Source organism: Arachis ipaensis, chromosome B9 (assembly GCF_059453495.1).
Source record: "Arachis ipaensis isolate K30076 ecotype BB chromosome B9, ASM5945349v1, whole genome shotgun sequence".
Taxonomy (NCBI): domain Eukaryota; kingdom Viridiplantae; phylum Streptophyta; class Magnoliopsida; order Fabales; family Fabaceae; genus Arachis; species Arachis ipaensis.
The window spans coordinates 119,179,826-119,185,503 of record NC_142444.1 but is presented as its reverse complement, the minus strand read 5'-3'; the positions used below and the strand labels follow the sequence as shown (position 1 = coordinate 119,185,503).

The 5,678-nt window shown below is 35.2% G+C and overlaps 1 non-coding gene across 1 annotated transcript; it reads right to left on the bottom strand.

Annotated features, from left to right (window-relative positions):
- Positions 1–5,293: 5,293 nt before the first annotated feature.
- On the bottom strand, positions 5,294–5,401 carry LOC148546097 (small nucleolar RNA R71). Its single transcript, XR_015900927.1, has one exon. It is a non-coding gene; the product is annotated as a small nucleolar RNA R71 (small nucleolar RNA).
- Positions 5,402–5,678: the final 277 nt, after the last annotated feature.

The window sequence follows — 5,678 nt, the reverse complement described above, 5'->3', positions numbered from 1 at the left end:
GCTCAAACTTACTTGCTCCGCGATGGGTGTTTCTATCCATGGTTAGCTACCAGGACGTGTCAGGTTGGCTATTAACCGACAGATGATATCATCAGCCATAAGGCAGGCATACATTATTTGCATATGTTTGAATTGTTTGGGTTTGCCTATTTATTTGGATTGTTATATCATATATGCAATGTTACTTGACTATGTGCTACTTGTACCTTATTGTGTATTACTTGCCTGTATTGCTTGTGTTTGTACAACTGAGAGGTCCCTCATGCTGGTGTCGGTTGACGCTGAGGGCTGTTTTTATTGAGATGGAGTAATGATATGATTAATTTAAAATGATGATTATTGAATGAGGTAATTTGAGCTCCCTGGGTAGACGCAGTGAAGTGATTTCACTTGCTCCAGGTGATGATATGAAGTATTGATATAGGATTGCTGAGACAGAATAACTGGTGATAGTTTTATTTATGATTCTAATTCTGATTCGTTGGAGAGTTAGAAAGTCGGAAAGCATGAGGAAGATGTATTAGATCTAGCATTCCCTTATAACAGTTGCCTATTTATGGATTGGCGAGAGCATAGGATGAATATCTGGTGAAAGGAAGTTTAGGATGCTTAATGAGTGTTTATTACAATGCATTGTATTTATTTTGCACTTTTATCGTATTGAGAACCAATGGGTCGGGGGTTCTCATTTCGTATATGTCTCTTGTTTTTCAGATACAGGTCCAGGTGCTCAGAAGTGAGCTATGGTTCATCTGAGAGACGGCGAAGATCTTTATATTCTCTACTTTATATTTTGCTTAGAATCTCTCCACCTTTATTTTGAAAAGCTCATATTATGTATTGAACTCTTTTGAACTTGCCTATAGAGGCTCTTATGTTTCTTTTGGGAGAGATTAGGAGATACTGTTGTCAACTACTTTCATACTGTACCCTAGGCGGCCTAAACTTCGTGGGTCGCGACTAGGGGCTATTTACTTATGTTATATATCTATATACTGTCCTTCTCTTACTCTCCTTTATGCCTTTATCTGTATATCTCTTTCGACTTCACGCTTTATCTTTAGTTGTCGATGGGTGAGTGATATGACTTCGCGATTTTATTTTTACTCTTTTTAGGCTTCTCGATTAATACTCCTTTCAATTATACCTATAACTATGTATTAACAAAATCCACTTGAGAGTCGTACCACCGTAATATCATTGATGACCTATGACTCGAGCATAAGGATTTGAATATTAGGGTGTTACAACTTGGATATGATGTGACATGTTACGACTATTGTGATATGATATTGTGATGCCTGTTATGTTTTTGTTTGTGTTTGTAAACTTAGTTAACTTGTAATTTCATTGCAGATGATTTCCCAACTTTTAGACCAGATTGGACAAATGAACGAATTACTTATATTCTACTTTATGTAGACATTATGATAAACTGATGGTATCCCTGTTTCTACTAAGTTGCTCATTGTTGTAACTTAATGTTTCTTTCACTTTATTTTCTAGGTTTCATCTTTATACTTTAATTTCAGAAGCCTGAATTTGAGCCTCTAGTAAATGTGAGTCTCTATTCTTCTATGACTTAAATTTGCTGTGGAGCACACAACAACCTCTAAATTCATTGAAGCTATAGAACTAGACTTATATACAGAGACATTATAACTTATGTTCTCCTCACAGTTACTATTATCCTCATCACCAGTTACTAATTTACTATTTATCAACATCTTCACTCTTAATTAGCATTGATTTGATTTCCAATTCTCCATTGGTAGGGATCAATAAAAAATAGCGATGATGTTGACTGTATCTTTCTAAATTTTTCTGGGTTGAATGCTGCAGTAATTGAATTGAAGTCCCTGTTTACAGAACATGCACACCATATGCTCGATAGATTGCCTGAGTGACAATTTTTTGTTCAATTCCTATGTTTGGCCAATATCTATTTTGAATTTCATTTTCCTTAGGCAATATAACGAAAGCTTGTACAGTTTTATGTAATTTTTTATGATGATTGAGATTGATTTTTGATTATGCACTTAGTTGCTATTCTTGGTTGAACACCAAATTGGTTTGAAATGTCAACTTTAATCAATTGTGTGGGTGCATTTTTCAATAGTGCATACCATGTTTTGTTTAGTGAATTGACTGAGTTGCTTACTCATGTGTTTTTGAACATAAATGATCATATGCAATAACTTGTTCTTTGAAATTCTTTTTGAGCAATTCAATTTGATTTTAATCAAGTTATTGCTTTTTGAACAAGGGTTATGGTTATGTGATTATTTCCTACTTCTTGACATGAATAAGTAAGCTCTTTTAGTGTGAATCAGTTATTGCCTTTAGGCCATTTTTTGTCAAATCTCACACTTCCCTTGGCACAATTGCAATAACCAAGTTTTGATTCAATTCACTTTCATTGCTTTTTACCTAAGTTGAGTATGCTTTGATTGTCATTCTGATGACTTGCATCATCTACCCTTCTTTCTTGCATAAAGAAGACTATAAAAGAGCATAAATCTCATTTGATCAGTATAATTCATGCATTATTTGATGAATATTATGGTACACTACTTTGAGATGAGTTGTGCTGAATTTCAGGTGAGAAAGGCATAAAAAAATGGGTAGAAGACAAACAAGAAGCTGGGCGTGTAAAACTGGCATGTCACTTGGAGCAAACGCCACAAAAATGCACTAGCGTGGCACGCCAGGAGCTAGGTGTGGCACGTCAGTACTAAATTCCAGAAAGAAAGTCCAAGCATGCATGTGGGTGTGGCACGCCAGGGACTGGGCGTGGCACGCTAGTACAAAATTCCAGAGAGCAACAATGGAGGAAACGAATGAGGCGTGGCACGCCAGGTTGGGCATGGCATGCCTAACCCATCAACTACTATGGGCGTGCCACTTGAGCAAAGGAGCGTGGCACGCCAACTCACCATTCCTAGAAGAACCTCCACTATGGCGTGCCACTTGGTATCGAAGGCGTGGCACGCCAGCTCCAAGAAGTCACTTAGGCGTGCCACTTGAGAACCCAGGCGTGACACGCCAAGCTTAAAGAGTTCACAAATCAATGGGCGTGCCACTTGAACAGCATGGCGTGGCATGCTGGTACAATAATCCAGAGAAAGGGGCTGAAGGCAATTGAAGACAGTGCGTGCCACTTGAAGTCGAAGGCGTGGCATGCCAACCTCTCAACCTCACTGAGGCGTGCCACTTGAGCAACCAAGCGTGGCACGCCAATGCACAAAGATAACAAAACTAAGGACTGGGAATGCCACTTAGTATCGAAGGTGTGGCACGCCAACCCAAGCATGTCACTATGGCGTGCCACTAGAAGACTGAGGCGTGGCACGCCAACTAATAGAACCAAGGCAATATCATGAGCATGGCACACCAACCTTTTTCTTTTTCTTCTCAAGAATTTTCGAAAATTCATCATATGTTCTTCATGATCTTCAAGTTGTTCCTGGCTAGTCTTCTTGTTTGATCTTCATATTTTCTTGTTTTGTGTCTTTTCTTGTTTTTCATATGCATTTTTAATTTGTTAGTGTCTAATTATTGAAAATTTCTAAGTTTGGTGTCTTGCATGTTTTTCTTTTCTTAAAAATTTTCAAAAATAAGTCTTGATGTTCAACTTGATCTTCAAAGTGTTCTTGGTGTTTATCTTGACATTCATAGTGTTCTTGCATGCATTGTGTGTTTTGATTCATAATTTTTATGTTATGAGTCTTTTTCATGTTTTTCTTTTTCTTCATTAAAAAAAATTCAAAAATAAAAAAATATCTTTCCCTGTTTCTCTCTTAAAATTTCGAAAATTTGGATTGACTTTTTCAAAAATTTTTAAAATCTAGTTTCTTATGAGTCAAGTCAAATTTTCAATTTAAAAATCCTATCTTTTCAAAATCTTTTTCAAAAATAAAATCTTTTTCATTTTTCCTTCATATTTTTGAAAACTTTCTAAATTTGATTTTCAAAATCTTTCTCTTATTTTATTTCTCAATTTTCGAAAATTTTATTAGCATTTAATGTGATTGATTCAAAAATTTCAAGTTGTTACTTGCCTATTAAGAAAGTTTCAATCTTTAAATTTTAAAATCTTATCTTTTTGTTTCTTGTTAGTCAAGTAATCAACTTTAATTTTCAAAATCAAATCTTTTTAAATTTCTTTTTCAAATTTTTTTCAAAATAAGTTTCAATCAATCATATCTTTTTGTTTCAATCATATCCCTTTTTTTATTTCAATCATATCCTTTTCAAATTCAATTTCAAAATCTTTTCTAACTTCTTTCCTAACCTCTTATCTTTTTAAAATTGATTTTCAAATATTTTTCAATCAATCTTATCTTTTTGTTTTAATCATATCTTTTTCAAAACCACCTAACTAATTCAATCTCTCTTAAATTTCCGAAAATACCTCCCTCTTTTTTAAAATTTCATTTTGATTAACTAATTATTTTAAACTTAATTTAATTTCAATTTTTAATTTTTGAATTCTAAGTTTAATTTTAAAAATTTTTTATTTCTATTTTCGAAATTTAACTTTAAATTTTAATAATTAATTTTCGAAATTCTCTCACCTCTCATCTCCTTCTATTTATTTATTCATCTAAGAACACTGCTCTCCTCACCCTTGTGTTTGGATTCTCCTCTCTTCTCTTTCCTTACATTACATTCTTTTCTTTTTCTACTCACACAAAGGAATCTCTATACTGTGACATAGAGGATTCCATATTTTCTTTGTTATTCCCTTCTTTGTCATATGATCAGGAGCAAGGACAAGAACATTCTTGTTAAAGCAGATCCTAAGCCTGAAAGGACTCTGAAAAGGAAACTAAGAGAAGTTAAAATACAACAATCCAGAGACAACCTTACAGGAATTTTCGAACAGGAAGAAGAGATGGCAGCCGAAAATAATAATAATGCAAGGAGGATGCTTGGTGACTTTACTGCACCTAATTCCAATTTACATGGAAGAAGCATCTCAATCCCTGCCATTGGAGCAAACAATTTTGAGCTTAAACCTCAATTAGTTTCTCTGATGCAACAGAACTGCAAGTTTCATGGACTTCCATTCGAAGATCCTTTTCAGTTCTTAACTGAATTCTTGCAGATCTGTGATACTGTTAAGACCAATGGGGTTGATCCCGAGGTCTACAGGCTTATACTTTTCCCGTTTGCTGTAAGAGACAGAGCTAGAGTGTGGTTGGACTCTCAACCCAAAGATAGCCTGAACTCTTGGGATAAGCTGGTCACGGCTTTCTTAGCCAAGTTCTTTCCTCCTCAAAAGCTTAGCAAGCTTAGAGTGGATGTTCAAACCTTCAGACAGAAAGAAGGAGAATCCCTCTATGAAGCTTGGGAGAGATACAAGGCACTGACCAAAAAGTATCCTTTTGACATGCTTTCAGAATGGACCATCCTGGATATATTCTATGATGGTCTATCTGAACTATCAAAGATGTCATTAGACCATTCTGCAGGTGGATCCATTCACCTAAAAAAAATGCCTGCAGAAACTCAAGAACTCATTGACATGGTTGAAAATAACCAGTTCATGTACACTTCTGAAAGGAATCCTGTGAACAATGGGACGCCTATGAGGAAAGGAGTTCTTGAAATTGATACTCTGAATGACATATTGGGTCAGAATAAAATATTGACTCAGCAAGTCAATATGATCT